Source organism: Haliotis rufescens, unplaced genomic scaffold, assembly GCF_023055435.1.
Source record: "Haliotis rufescens isolate VD_foot unplaced genomic scaffold, xgHalRufe1.0.p SCAF_13, whole genome shotgun sequence".
Taxonomy (NCBI): Eukaryota; Metazoa; Mollusca; class Gastropoda; order Lepetellida; family Haliotidae; genus Haliotis; species Haliotis rufescens.
This window is the reverse complement of record NW_025963813.1, coordinates 23,984,061-24,000,648: the sequence shown is the minus strand read 5'-3', so window position 1 is coordinate 24,000,648 and position 16,588 is coordinate 23,984,061. Positions and strand designations below refer to the sequence as shown.

Sequence of the window (16,588 nt, the reverse complement as noted above, 5' to 3'; positions counted from 1 at the left end):
TGGAACACAAATGTAAACAAACACTTAAACCTCGTGTAATCGATGCACACCGTGATGCTTGATTGCGATATGCTTACCTCGTGTATCGAAACATTGTTCTCAATCACCTCTAACACGGAAATCCCGGTCGAAATCCACCTGAGCCATCCACAACGAGGACGTCAAGTATTTCGAAAACTCGATTGGCAGCCGAAGGAAGGAAGAGCAGCTTGCAGATGCCAGGTACGTAGCAGGGCTTCGAGACATAATGTTCCATGATTTTTATACAGAGATCTTATGGAATGGATTGATTTAGATATTTTCCTGATCTCCATGTTACTACTGTAAACGTCAAGGGCCTTTTAGTTTTGTTGTTTTCGGAAACCCTTTGTTATTATTATGATCAAGTGTTTGTTGTGACATGGTATTTCTATTTGGGCTTGCATAAGAGCTACAGGTGCAGGACTTTTAAGGGTCGTGTCCTTATTCTCATAACGCTGGGATTTGATGATGAGGGTTAGTTACCAAGGGTATAAATCTGGCAAAGTGCATGTCAAACAAAATGTGGCATTCAATTCCAATCATGTGTTGCCACCTGAACCGCCTTAAAGTGAGATATGGATCACAATGAATAATGACAGCTTATCAATCTTTAACAAATTCACACTGAAACATTGAAAGGATAAAGACAAGTTAGTTGTTTTCTGTTTCAGCATGTTCAGGGTTTGTGGGGAGGTTCACAGACATCCTCAGGGAGGATACCAAGTATTGAGTGAGTATTTTTGTTTGTGATAAATACAAACTACATGTATTCATCATGGTATATTTCAATGCAATGTGAAACATCACACTCACAATAGTCCAGCTCTGTGATGGCAGCCTGTAAATAATTGAACATGGACCAGGCAATCTAGTGATTGTTATTATCAGCAAAGTTCCATGCCCCCAGAGTATGATGACGACCTAGTCTGACCACCCAATTCATTAGTTGATTAGTGTTTGCAGCGGTAGGAACTAACACTTTCAGTCCACTAGTCCTAAAATGATAGCATATAGCAAAACCTTTAAAATGTCAAAATGACTAGTGCCAATTTCTAACCCTGTTGTTTGGATGTTGTGTTTCTGTGTGTATGTATGAGTGTATTTAGGTTGGTTTGTTGTTTAACGCCGCACTCAGCAATATTCCAGCTATATGACGGCGGTCTGTAAATAATCGAGTCTGGACCAGACAACCCAGTGATTGATATCACGAGCATCGAGCCACGCAATTGGGATCAATGGCATGCATCAACCAAGTCAGCGAGCCTGACCACCCGATCCTGTTAGTTGCCTTTTACGACAAGCATAATGGCCTATTACGGCAAGCATGGGTTGCTGAAGACCTATTCTACCCCGGAATCTTCACGGGTCCAGTGTATTTAACTTAAATCATGAATCTTATACTTGTTTCTCTGTGCTTTTACAATGTAACCCAAATTTTCTCGGGAATAATAAAGTATTCTCTTATTTATATCATTTCTGAACAAAGTGTCATATCAAGGTTAGATCTCTGTCAAAACAGTGCCATGGAAAAGCCAAACAAATAGCCTAGACATAAAAGTAAATACTGCATTGCATTAATCTGCATTTCAAGAAAATTTGGCAATAATTCATGGAATGATATTCACCTCGGTGAGGATCTCTCTGCATTGTCGAACAAGTTATTTCCTATTCAATGTATGTGTTGAATGACCCTGCCTTTGTTGTCAAAATATTGTTTTGACATTTGTTAAATATGGGGATAAATGTCATCTCTGAATGTTTGACATGAATTAATATGATTAGGGTAGTTCTAAGTCGGAATCACAACCGGGGTCTTTTCATTTGAATCAAATGAACAACATGTACAGTTTGGAAATTTTTCTGTGATGTGAATGCTACTTATGTTTGTAGAATGTCCGGATGAATAAAAGAGACAGTCATCTGTGCAGCATCAATGCAAAGAAAGACAATAGAAGAGCAACAGTGAGTGGTAAATATTTTGAAATTATTCTGTTTGGTTCACATGTTCATATGGTTATTTTGCAAATATGTCTTCAGTTTGTTCATTATCGCTGTGGGCACGGATGTCCTATTATCTAAGGCACTACAATTTTCTGTGCAGAGTTGCATCTCTTGGGCTTAGCAGAAGCCTATAGTCATGGGTTCAAATCCTGGTTCTCCCCGATTATGTTGCTAGGTTTGTCAGCATTATACACATGCTCGTGGGATTCATCAAAGACCTGCATCACTTAGGGCTTTCTTCCCACATCAAGCTAACATGAGCTGATATATCTGGAATACTGTTCAAAGCAGTGTTAAAGCCAACTCATTTATTTAACACTGCATCCAGCAATAGTTTGGCTATATGACAAGGATTGTAAATATATATTTTTCCATGTTGATGAGTTGAAACAATCACTAAATGACATCTCTTAAAAAGATTCCCAGCATTCCAAGCCTAATTAATAGATAAGGTAGTGATTGAGTGGGCTCATTGATCGCATGTAATCATACCACAGTGATGTGGGATATTGTCCATAATAGTTATCATCAGTTTGTCTGGACCGAGTTCATAACATTAGTCACTGGTTTGTCTGGTTGAGATTTGAGATGTGATTATCTTAAATGTTAAGCATATAACAAGACTCACATATGACAACTTAAGTGATTTTGCTGCCTTCTATCTGTAAGTACATGTGGCAACAATTCTTTTTGATTGCTAAAATCTTTTTACATAATGCTGCAGAAACTGAAGTCCTGCTTGAGATCCCTGGATGAGTACTCCAGGTTGACAGTCTGGAAGACCAGACAAGGGAGTCCTAAACAGAGACTGCACCCCTTCAGATATCAGAGGTGATTTGCAGACAGCGATGACGAGGGTCCTGTTATTTCAATGGAGGCCGACCGAGAAGTTGTATGCCAAATGGTACAGGGACACACAAAGGCTGGTCTGGCTAATGTGAGAAGACCAACCAATGCCAAGCTGGAGTGGAATTCTTCCAGGACTTTCAGGAAATTCTTGTCTTGAGCCATGTGGTAAACACTTGAAAGGAATGATAAATGGGACTTATTGTCTTTAAATGTGGACCCAAACACCAAATGGAAAGTTCACAATTCTACTAACACAATGCAGCAGAGATAGAGTCTAACTGGTATCCCCTCATCCTGGTTCCTGTTCATCCATGGCAATATAGAAAGAAAAGGAGGATTGAGGGAAAGTAAGTTCTCTGAACTGGTGAACATAATCCGTAGGTACTGTCAAGTGAACAGTTATCACACTCTGTTATGAGTATTGAAGAATAGGATGAAATTGCATACTGCATCAGGAACCATCATGTGAACACTATTCAATGTGCGATATACTATAGGCATATGAATAAAAGAAATTGATAATTTGATTGTTGCTTATGTTTCATTTGCCAGCTGTGTAAATGGGGATGTTTCATGATTTTGCCTCAGTTTAATAGCCACACTTATCTTATGAAACCATGCATTGCTTGGGCATCTCAAGATAAATAACACATGTTTCCTTTGCTCTGAAAACGTCTGATGACACATTGATCTGTTATGTCAAAGGTCAAAGTCACAACCAGACAAAAAGTTTGTTTGTGGTCTAACTCTTCCTTTGGACAGGGGTCGAAGTTGGAAAAAGGTCGTGTGTGATCTATATATACTACATTTTCCCCTAAATTGCCCTTTCTGCAGAAGTCTTAGTAACTCTTATACATATACTGGTTACATTACTTCCATATTTTGGTCAATGATATGTTGAATTCTACCAAAGGACTGCACATTTGGTTTATGTGCTGGATAGCTCTTTGAAATGTTTTTGAAATATTTATCACTGATATTGAAGGTCAAATTCACACTCAAAAGTGATAACTCTTGAAGGGTTGAAGTGTAAGATCAAGGCAATAGTGAAGGGGTCATTCATAAAGTATTTCTGCAATTATAACTAAAATGCCTATTTCTGGAGATATTTGTGAAGTATTAAGCACATAGTTGTTATATTATTTGAATACACATATATGTGCAGTGGTTACAACTCCAGTGTCAAATTAACTCTTAATCCCTTTTAATAAAAGAATTCACAGTAACTGAGGAGGAGCTTACTGTAGTACCATAAAACTAGGGTGAGGCAAATTTCAATGAAGTTAGTATTTTGGATATAACAAGTACATGTGCCGTTACAAATAGTCTTATTATCATCTCACTAGAACCAAAGGCCCATGTGAGCACATTGTCAATGACTTTTTCTTTTTCTCAGTACAAACTGGAAGTCTGGACATGAAATTTAAGGATATCATTAAACGAGAACTGATGTTTGTTCATTAAATACCATTAACATCTGAAAAGGACAATATATGAAATTGAACAATTGTCTTCTCCAAAAATGTTTTAGGAGGATATTTACCATTAAAGTAACCCAGAATATTACAACAGCTACCTGTAATGCACAGTCATGAAGAAAATTTGCATCCGGAAACCTTCCGGAAACCTTCCGGAAACCTTCCAGATGCCTTCAACAACCTTCAAATTGCTTGGTATTTTCAAGTTAATTTTTTTATGTGTTTCACACTTAAGTGAACAAAATGCACCCCCCAAATTTTGACATTTTTTTTGGAAGGTTTCCGGAAGGTTTCCGGAAGGTATCCGGGCCGGATCCAAAATGGGTAGGTATCCGGAAGGTTTCCGGAAGGTTTCCGGAAGACGGAAAGCTACACTTTTTTTGCTGTGACACAGCCCGTGTGTTGATACCAGACGAATTGGCTGGTAGCAGCATATTACAACGGCTGCAGAGATAAACTTGCTTAACAATAAACAATTAATGCTTTAAATAAAAAGAAAACAGGATAAATCACATGCTTAGATTACCTCAATCTTATTAAAATCAGATACAAGTTCTCGCTCTCGACGAGGACATCCCATTACAGGTCACGTCAGAACAACCTTTCGCGAACTATGACCTACCAATGAAATGACAAACAGGAAGTCGACGTTAGCCACTTAGAAAGCAGCTTTCTTAAGCTTTAGGTACCAGTTTTAAAGTTGCGACTTCCATTCCAGACGATGCTTTTAAAAGTATACTCTTCAAGAAAAGAAACTTGACATAGATGTAAAACCACTTTTTGCCAAATATCTAAAATAATTACACTAAAAGAGAACCAAATAAGTCAAACGAAAGATGATGTGTCTATAATTCGCGAAAACACATGCAAAGCACATAAACGTAGCGTTTGGGGATCAGTTTTACAGCGTGAACGTTACGCCCCTAACTGTGTGCAGCAGGTTGTCCCATTTGGCGGCGGGAGTGTCATGGTATGGGCCGGAATTCATCACGGTGGTAGGACGCCTCTCGTGCATGTGGTAGGTGCATTGACAGGTGTGCGTTACAGAAACTTGATCCTACAGCCTTACGTTCTTCCTCACGTCAACGTTCATGGCGGACAGTTCCAGCAGGACAACACTCGACCGCATATTGCACGTGTTTGTCAGGACTTCTTACAGCTCAACAACATCCAGACATTACCTTGGCCAGCCCGGTCACCAGATTTGTCCCCGATTGAGCATCTGTGGGACAAGTTGGATCGACGCGTTTGCATAGAGAATCCACCGCCCCAAACACTTCCGCCGTGTTATTGATAATTGATTGCATCTATGGGTCGTCGGTATCAAGCGGTGATTGATAGCTCGTGGTGGGCACAATCGAAACTGACATTTTCTGTACCCCTGTGACATTAACTGTATCGTGTACGTGTTAGTCTGTCTAGGTGACACGATTAATGTTTTGAACATTGTGTACAGTGATCTTCAAACAGTGTTTCAATGTGTCCTATTTTGAAACAATCGCATTATATTACATTTTGAAGTTTCTTTTTTTGAAGAGTATATTTTGAATAAGTCATACAGTCCGTAACAGTTGTTTTGTGTTAAACTTTAGAGGTTGCATGATTAGAAAACATATTCCGCCAACAATGTAACATAACAATATGAATATTTATTTTATATTTTTTATTACGTGTTTGAATTCTTATATCTATCGTGTAGTTGTCCGATTTTCGACCAGGAACGTTGATACTACTTAATTTCGTTTATCCGACATACTCGTTAATCCGACATAATCATATGCAACCATCGATTTCGGATTAACGGGACTTGACTGTATATCATAACTTAAATATGAAATCGAGTTACATTACTAATCAGTCGATTTTAGTAAGTGCCTCTTGTGCTAATGTTTTTGCTAAATTCCCCGATATCTTTGAAAAATACAGGTTCACGGCATCTAGCGATAAAATGGTGCACGATTGGTTCCACAATCCAATGCAATTTTGGCAGAATCAGTTAAACTTTGTCATATGGTGTGCCGCAACGGGATGTGGTGTATCTCTATATGCCCCCGGTTAAATAAGTCTGTTTTATCATTTCACATGTACTATCAGATTCGACGTTTACTAAAAGAAATTAGTGCCCCATTACCTCAGGATCGAGCATGGAATTCCTCAAATAATCCGTACAATAGATCCGCGTATGAGCGTATTTGTCAGGAAGATTGGCGTATTAAAGGACTTAACCATGGTCTAGGTGTTCCGTACAGCGAACTAAGAACTGTCAAAGAAGAAAGTGATGATTTAGTGAAAAAAACTCATCAACCATTCAATCCATTTAAGTTTTCCAGAAAACAATCTCTTTGTAAGAATGCATAATCTTTATCGTGGCTTGGAACTTTCGAGTAACGATTGGAGAGGAGATCTTATGAGTTTAAGGGTGGTTTAGCTTATATTGTTACAAAATTTGTGCAACTAAACGGTACCGCAAACGCTTGGAATAAATTTCTTAATGATAAAACAGAAAATAATTTTACTAGCCCAGGAGTTGTAAGAGTTAATGAATCAATAAGAACTTATGTATGGGCAATTCTTGGTGCACAATCACAAACACAAACGGGAATAATTGGTTATGGGCCAGCACTCGATGCGCAAAAACAGTTTGCAGCAAACGTTGAGGATGCTATTAATTCACCAGTTGACATACCATCTTCTATAATACGTTATCAAGATGTTTTACAGTACGCTGAATCCAAAGTAGACTACGTTTATGCGCCGGGACTATACATGTCTCCTAGTAATATGGAACTGAAGATCGGTCAAGTGATAGGCTATAATAATAAAATTGTTATTGCTACCGATCAACAAAAAACAGGTATAAATTCAGATATTAACACCGAATTAATAACGCAAACAAACACAGGCGAAACGGGAATAGTCAAGCCACAGTCACCACATCAACCATGTACTGACGCACAACCACAAGTGTCACCACATATTGCCGCTAAAAATCAACAACATATCGATGAAAAAACAGCGCTTATAGTAGATGGAGTCGCGGCTGGTTTACTCATGATTTGGATAAATAGTTCTTAATGAACTGATTTGGTTAAATAGTCTTTAGCTGATTCGTACAACCACCCGGCAATTGCTACAATCAGTGCCCACAAGTTTTGACTAAGCCAAGTGGCGGTCTTAGCTAATAAATTCAAGAGCCAGGAAACAATACTCCCTATTATACCGGGAAGTGCAGACGCGGCTTTCCCAGCGAGCTTTCCCAGTGCTTCTCCTAATGCTTTTAAATGCTTTTTTTCCCACTCTTTTACACCATTTTTATTACTAGGTGGTGTGGGTGGTCCGCTGCCACCGGTTAATGCGAGAGTCAAAGTCAATACAATAAATCCCAATGCGGTTAAATACTGGCAATGGTAATCCCCTGTTCTCTGAATAATGTTTTAATTTTATCAGCCAGTGTGGTATCATCGTTGAGGACTTGATCAATAGTTTCCCGAATTCGACTGATTTGTGAATGAAGTGCCTTTCTATTACTCGAAGCAGCTTCGAGGCGGGCCGATTTTTCGTCTTCTAAGTTACACAATCTTTCTGCAACGCGGCGTCTACTGAATTCATCACCCGCCTGTTCAAGTTTTGTTTTTTCATAAGCTATATGCTTGTCGAGTTCGGATAGCTTGGCTATATTATTCATATTGTTTGCATTGCCTTGTCAAGGCCTCGTAATTCCCTAATATTGAACTCCAAGGATGGTGGTACCTGTAACGTGGAATTATCGTGGTAGGTATCCAAGATTTCTCCGAGTCCGTCCCAGGCCAGCTTCGAGCTTTCTTCCAAATTATCTTTATCTATAGTACCGATAGTATCTATAACACGCACAGTCTGAAGAACCTTAGTAGTCTTCGCAGAAAGTTTTTCTCGTGAGTAGTCTTCAAAACCTAATTCATTTGGAACAGTGTTGATGCCTTGTTTACTGGCTATCGTAGACAAGCCTAGGGGCTTACAAGTACGAGAATTAATAAGATCAATATCCGGAGAGCCACGCTGTCGCAATATTCCTTTACTATTTATCGTAAACTTTGAATAGTCATGACCAATAGGAGATTCTTTTAAGGCATCGTAATAATCATTTACAGTTGATTGTAAAAGTTCATCATTAAGATTCATAAAGCATCAGTACCCTATTCGGTTGTACTCGGATTATCAAAGTTATCTAGATTAAAATAATCCGTTTTTATATTAAACATAAGGTTACATAATTTCAATATAACAATGTCTTTCGCAATACGGACGCAAGTTAAATCAACAAAGTAGACTTCAGGATCCATTAGGGGTCAAAGCAATTCGTCAGTCTGTAACTATAACTACTAACCCTAGTACCATTGATCAGAATCAAACACCCCAAGCTCTTCAACCACAAGATTACAAAAGTAGAATTGACTATCGAGGGTGTGCCTAATCAACTATATAGTCAAGTCATGCGAGCATATCAACAGTGGGATAAGATTAGAAAACTCCCTTTATAAAATGAATCCCAGAAGTTAACGCAGTCATGAAAGATCTGTCTCTCGGGGATGTATCGATGGCTGAATTCCTTACCACGAAGTATGCGCTATGGCTCGACATGCGAACCACAGATGATGACCAACTACATGGCAGTGGGCGGAGAATAGAAAATGCTAGCGAGGGTGTTACTATGCAGATAACAAGGCTCCAGGAAGCGGCTGCTAAATTAAACTTATATTTGTACGTGATTATGGACGCGCAACTTAATATTCAGAATGGAAGATTTGTGCAAGCAATCTATTAATAATCTTTTACCTAAAGAACTGCACTGCGTTATCATCTGCGGGCAAACGGGTTGTGGAAAAACAGCTTTTATTCTAGATATTTTACAAAGTCATTATCGGGATGTTTTTGAGCATATTATTATTTTGTGTCTGACTATAAACGTTAATAAAACATGCCTATCGAGAGATTGGGTAATGAGTGATCCCGAGGTGTACAAAGTTGATCCGGGCGATCGTTTACAAGACTGTTTACGAGTATGTGACGAAAAATACAAAGGCGAATCAACCCTTTTCATAATAGACGACTGCAGTGCGAGTAAAGAACTTACCAAAAAGAAAGATATGCTTTCATATTTAGCATTCTCCGGTCGGCATACTCAGCATAGCGTTTGGGTACTTACTCAAAAATACAACTCTGTCCTGAAAGATCTCAGAGAGCAGACCAAATGGATAGACCTTTATGAAAAGAAGTCATCACTTGTCCCACCTCTGGGAATAAGAATTCAACCATCTGTTGCTGCTGCAAGAATAAATCTTGACACAATAGCCCAAACCCAGCTTTTCTGCTTCTCCTCCTTGGCAGTTAGTAAAGCCAGAGGTAGACCTTACTTTAACTAAAATTCAGAAATCTGCAATAAATCAACCTCTTTACCAACAACACTATAATGAATTTAGAAACACATATGATACTCACAAATCTTTTTTAAGAGATGGATCCAAGGGTGGTGACGCAGTTGCTAGTGCTACTATCATTAGATCCAGAACAATATCATCAAGATTACCAGATGACAGCTCCATTTTTACAGCAGAAGTGAATGCCATTTTAACAGCTCTAAAATATATCAATAACCAATCAACATATCAAAAGTTCATAATTTTTTCAGATTCACTTTCGTGCCTTCAGGCTATTTAAAACATGTCTTGTAAGCATCCACTTATACTCCAAATCGTTGAATTACATAATGATCTTGCCACTGGCCAATACGACATCGTATTTTGTTGGTTACCGAGCCATGTTGGAATCATTGGTAACACAATGGCCGATGCTGCTGCAAAAGCAGCACTAAACAAATCTGTGACACCACTTATGATCCCATACAATGATTATAAGTCAGTTATTAGATGTTACATCAGAGATCTAATGCAAAAGAAGTAGGACACCCAGGTGAGTATCAATAAATTGCATGAAATTTAACCAACTATCGGTTATACCTACTTGGGTTGTTAGTCCAGATTTGAAGAGGTCATAATGCGACGATGTCGTATTGGCCATAGCAGGTAAACACAAGAATATTTATTGAAAGGTGAGGATCCTCCATTTTGTATCCCTTGTGATGAAAGAATCACTGTCAAGCATGTCCTGCTTGACTGTGTTGATTTTTCCATCACAAGGGATAAATATTTCAAAATGTCATCAATAACGGATTTTTTTAACCAAATACATGCTCCTTTAATCATCGGTTTTTTAAAGGAAATAGAATTAATTAATAAATTTTGATGTACAAAGATATATATTTTATAAATTGGTAGTATATGATTTTTAACTGAGATTGTTAGTGGCTATATCCTCGAAGGGGGTTGAAGTAGCGTAAAATTATTGTCCCCCTGAGAGGTTATGTAAGCCCACATAAAAATTAAAGTAATTTTATATCTGCCAGTGTTTTAATCGTAGAATATTTGTTTGTTTTAAATCTCCGGCTAAACCCTGTCAATGGTCGCCAGTGACTAAAGGGATGGTGTAAATCCTGCTGGGGTCCATGCAGGTAGCAAAGGTACTGTAAGTCCCCATGGTCCCCAGTATGGTGACCTCACTTTAGTTACTGGTGATATATAGCCCAATTTTATCTATTGTAATGTTATGAATTGTCATATTTAATGGTTATGTACTAGTTTTAAACATATATCTGTGATAATCTAGTTGTTTTACTGCCCTTCGTCGAGAGAATTTTATACAGTTTACATATATATTATTAAAGTCATATTTTGTCTCGTCACGATATGGCTGCAATATTGCCGATGTGACGTTAAATATTAACTCACTCACTCAGGCTCCCTTACCTTATGTTCACAGTCAATCTCCATCGATCTCTGAGAAGCGCCCTGTCAAGATTCAGATGCGGTGTCACATTTCTGCGGGTAGATACTGACCGCTACACTACAACACTCCGCGAAAAGAGAGCATATCCTTTCAGTAATGGCACAGCTAGAGATGAGAGCACGTTTTTATATAACTTATAAAGATGGCAGAGTTACAACTGTTGGATTTTAACCCTCCCAGATTGTATGGATCTTAGTGGTGCTCACATATTAGGTTTTGTACTCTCCCAGTCGAGAAGACATTTTAATTACTGCCAAGACTTGCAAAATTGTTTCAAATGTACGTACACTTAATTTGTATAATATTAATGTATAGCTTTAACGGGGTACCTCATTTTCATATTTACTGTATCCACACGTAATACTTGTATTATTTCTTAAATAACACTTTGGTACTTTGCGAACATATGATAATTATCACAATTTATTTCTAAATTTGTATGAATGTCATGTATTGTAAAAAAATATCGTCTGTTTTATGTCAGACATTTTATTCATATACATGTACATTACACTTACTTTCAATTTAATGTACCTTTCAGGATGATAGTGCAATTTCCATAATACGTTGATACGCGTAATACATACACAGATCTGCGCGTCAACACATTTAAGTCCAGAATATTTTTGGACATTTGCTTTGTTCATTTCAAATTGACTACGTTTACAGTCCAAGGGGACACTGAGCCTGCATACTCACTCCGTTTCTCTTTTTGTCTATGACACTGTTCTTTCTTCAGAATATCAATAAACGTACAGTGATTCGGGTGAGAATACCGAGTGTTGTTCATACGAGCTTGCCATCATCCCACATCGGCAGTGGAACATACACAGCGATCAGCGATCGAAGACAAATCATTTACTTATGATTTTTACTCTATGAATCTCATGAATGGTGTTACAGTACACAAGCCAGAGCTACTTCACTCCCTACTGTAAGATGTCTCCTCTATAATCAGGGTGGTGGCAAACTGGGCATAAAACCTTGCACACAAACACCGCTGACCGATCTGGGCAAATCTGCAGGATTAGAATGTTTTCCCATCGACCCCAGTTACCTGGCCTAGCTGTAGTTGCAGTAGATATATTTAATTGCTGTTTTGTTGGTGTGCTGAGAGCAATTAGGTTTGTTAATGATGAGATAAATAATTTCCGTGATGTCTGGTTAGTTGTGGCTGAATCTTTGCTGACGCGATATAGACATTTTAACTATCACTTTCTGGTCCATAAACCCCCTAGACATATACTATTTATCATTTTAAACATCTTTCAATTTGAAGATAATGTTTTGCCTTATTTGCAGATATATATCTCTCCAGAAAGATACAAAATCATTTAACGTTGAATAAAATCGGATGTAACCAGAAATTGTTGAAGCGTCAGTAAAATAATGTATCTTTCCTCGTGTGTTTTGAGTCGGTTGTCAGTCAAGATAAATTGTCTGCATTGTAAAGATATGCTTTATAAGTGTCGAAGTATAAATATTTTGAATTTTTAAATATTAATTTAAAAGCTTCTGATGATTAACTGAATGAGGCGATTGTAGCGTTTTGATTGCATCATGGAATAACATAATAAAGAAGTATACTCAAGATAAAACTACACCAAAGCGATAAAAAGGTAGATGAATAAGCACATCCGTGACAGTCATTGTTCGAGACAATGACTAGAGAGAGTCTTAAATGTATATTACGCTGCTTCCAGTTATCAGCTGCTGAAGGGAAGGCCCCTCCACACTCACACTGAAACACAGTCACTGCCCCTGCAACACATACTGCTACACACGTGTATATATATTAAATAAGAAATGTAACTCGCTTTGCTGAGTTGTGTCCCGCGTCACGTAGTCTTATTTTATTACATATTTTCATTATTGATAAAAGCAGCTCTGTGTTACTCTGGTATTCGTCTTGGGAGTATTCCCCTCCAGAATGGCCAGGGTTTATCTCTGCTAAGAGATGCGTTGAAATTGAAATTCTGACATGGTAGATAATAAAATAATTATCACAGAGTGGTCGTTGCAAAAGTCTTAAAGTGTAACTTGTCAGGGCATTGGGTGTTTGGTAAAAAGTGTAGTTTCATCACAACAGTCGTGAACGTTACTGTTACTGTAAACGAAGCTAATTGTTGCCCTCACAGCTGTGAAGGTTGCTGCTACTGCCTTACAGTTTTGAAGGTTGCTGCTACTGCCCTTACAGCTGTGAAGGTTGCTGCTACTGCCCTTACAGCTGTGAAGGTTGCTGCTACTGCCCTTACAGCTGTGAAGGTTGCTGCTACTGCCTTACAGCTGTGAAGGTTGCTGCTATTGCCTTTACAGCTGTGAAGGTTGCTGCTACTGCCCTTACAGCTGTGAAGGTTACTGCTACTGCTCTTACAGCTGTGAAGGTTACTGCTACTGCCCTTACAGCTGTGAAGGTTGCCGCTACTGCCTTACAGCTGTGAAGGTTGCTGCTACTGCCTTACAGCTGTGAAGGTTATTGTTACTGCCCTTACAGCTGTGAAGGTTACTGTCACTGCCCTCACAGCTGTGAAGGTTGCTGCTACTGCCCTTAAAGGTGTGAAGGTTGCTGCTACTGCCTTTACAGCTGTGAAGGTTACTGTCACTGCCCTTACAGCTGTGAAGGTTGCTGCTACTGCCCTTAAAGCTGTGAAGGTTGCTGCTACTGCCCTTACAGCTGTGAAGGTTGCTGCTACTGCCCTTACAGCTGTGAAGGTTGCCGCTACTGCCTTTACAGCTGCAAAGGTTGCTGCTAGTGCCCTTACAGTTGTGAAGGTTACTGTCTTTGCCCTTACAGCTGGGAAGGTTATTGTTACTGCCCTTAAAGCTGTGAAGGTTACTGTCACTGCCCTTACAGCTGTGAAGGCTGCTGCTACTGCCCTTAAAGGTATGAAGGTTGCTGCTACTGCCCTTACAGCTGTGAAGGTTGCTGCTACTGCCTTACAGCTGTGAAGGTTGCTGCTACTGCCCTTACAGCTGTGAAGGTAGGTTTTTGCTACTGCACTTACAGCTGTGAAGGTAGGCTATTGCTACTGCCCTTACGGCTGTGAAGGTAGGTTATTGCTACTGCCCTTACAGCTGTGAAGGTAGGTTATTGCTACTGCCCTTACAGCTGTGAAGGTAGGCTATTGCTGCTGCCCTTACAGCTGTGAAGGTAGGTTATTGCTACTGCCCTTACAGCTGTGAAGGTAGGTTATTGCTACTGCCCTTACAGCTGTGAAGGTAGGCTATTGCTACTGCCCTTTCAGCTGTTAAGGTTGGCTATTGCTACTGCCCTTACAGCTGTGAAGGTAGGCTATTGCTACTTACCTTACAGCTGTGAAGGTAGGTTATTGCTACTTACCTTACAGCTGTGAAGGTAGGCTATTGCTACTGCCCTTTCAGCTGTGAAGGTAGGCTATTGCTACTGCCCTTACAGCTGTGAAGGTAGGCTATTGCTACTGCCCTTACAGCTGTGAAGGTAGGTTATTGCTACTGCCCTTTCAGCTGTGAAGGTAGGTTATTGCTACTGCCCTTACAGCTGTGAAGGTAGGCTATTGCTACTGCCCTTTCAGCTGTGAAGGTAGGCTATTGCTACTGCCCTTACAGCTGTGAAGGTAGGTTATTGCTACTGCCCTTTCAGCTGTGAAGGTAGGTTATTGCTACTGCCCTTACAGCTGTGAAGGTAGGCTATTGCTACTGCCCTTACAGCTGTGAAGGTAGGTTATTGCTACTTACCTTACAGCTGTGAAGGTAGGCTATTGCTACTGCCCTTACAGCTGTGAAGGTAGGCTATTGCTACTGCCCTTTCAGCTGTGAAGGTAGGCTATTGCTACTGCCCTTACAGCTGTGAAGGTTGTTGTAACTGTTAATGAAGCCGCTTCCAGACTTACTGATTATTATCTGCGGCTGGTCCTTACAAAAGGCCATATAATCAAAATGACGCTGAAAGCGGTGTAAATCTGCACTAACTAACTAACCCATGTCGCTAAGTTATTAAGATTTTGTGAATATGAATAATTCCCGCTCTGACCTCACGATGCAATCATACATGGCTAGTCTGCATTTTTTTGGTATTACATTCTGAATATCTGAGAACCCCAAAACTGAAATTATGTTTCACAATTATATATAGATTTTCTTTAGACCATCGATGAAGTTTTGCGTTTAAAACTTTGGCAAAACATGCTAAAATGTTTTCAAAAATAATAGTTAACATTTGTGCATCACTGTAAATTGGGAAATCCATCACTTTACAGTCGTGACATCAGAGTTGATCATGGTTAAAATTATATTTGATTTGTCTCTAAGTGACACTGAAGAGTATTTGAAACAATGAATGTGTGGATGTAATGCCTTTTTATCGGGCGATTTATTAGTATAACGCTCTGGATCTACAAAATATTCTGAATGTTTCCAACGAAACCCATACATTTTGGAAATTAATAATATAGATAAAACTAAGGTTCTAAGATTTAGATCAGGAAAAATAGTTATGTGTTCATCATAGTTGATTGCGTTATTGAAGTAGTAGATCAATAGAAATACCAGGCTTTAATATTTAAATGCACTGGGAATTTCCTGGTAGCCAGGATTTCGTTTTTTGGTTGCGCTTACACTTTCCTATAAATTAAGAAACTTTGAAAAACCTGCTGGTGCCAGTTACTGTTATTAGACTAACGATAACACCAATATCATCTTAATATGGTTCCGACATTTGGGGATTTGGTGAAAGACCAATTATTTATCTGATTCATTCAATAATATACCAACTAAATGTGTCATTTGGGTATTATATTTTCTTATAATATGCAAGCAAAAGCTCGCCGAAGTATGTCAGGTATTCATTAGGTGGATTAGGTTGGAGCTACATGTGGACTCAACAGTTTGTGCAAATAATAATATACAATGTATTTAGATCTGTTGTCAACAACGTGTTTTGGATCAGTAAAGTCAGACATGGAGAAATTTGAATTTCTCGTATGGCAGTATTTTACAGATTATTTAAACATAAAATATATTAGAAAGTAATTTGTTATCTCTTCCTAAAAACACTTCCTAAACGTTCCACTAACCACAAATAACAAAAGAGTAATAACAAAGGGAAAACACACACGTGAAGATAGAATTTGTAATCATTGTAATAAGAATGATTTAGTAGACATATACCACTCTTCATTTATGTTCTTTTTATACTATCGTCGCAAAAACATAATCATACCCCTCAAAAGTTTTTTACAATCCCTAATGTAATCGAACTTGATCAGTTATTAAACACTGACAATCTGTCAGAATTTACAAACATTTTGTTAAACAAATGCTGAAATGCTGTAATTAAACAAATTAATCATGAATAATTTAAATCGTATAAGTTGCGGAAGACT

General features: G+C 38.7%; 1 long non-coding RNA gene across 2 annotated transcripts; it reads left to right on the top strand.

Moving 5' to 3' along the window:
* The first annotated feature begins 86 nt into the window (after positions 1–86).
* Positions 87–3,398, top strand: LOC125378616. 2 transcript variants are annotated; one of them, XR_007220394.1, is made up of 4 exons: positions 87–222; positions 693–751; positions 1,912–1,983; positions 2,747–3,398. It is a non-coding gene; the product is annotated as an uncharacterized LOC125378616 (long non-coding RNA). The 2 variants fall into 2 exon arrangements; XR_007220393.1 differs by having other exon boundaries at positions 1,912–1,990.
* Positions 3,399–16,588: the final 13,190 nt, after the last annotated feature.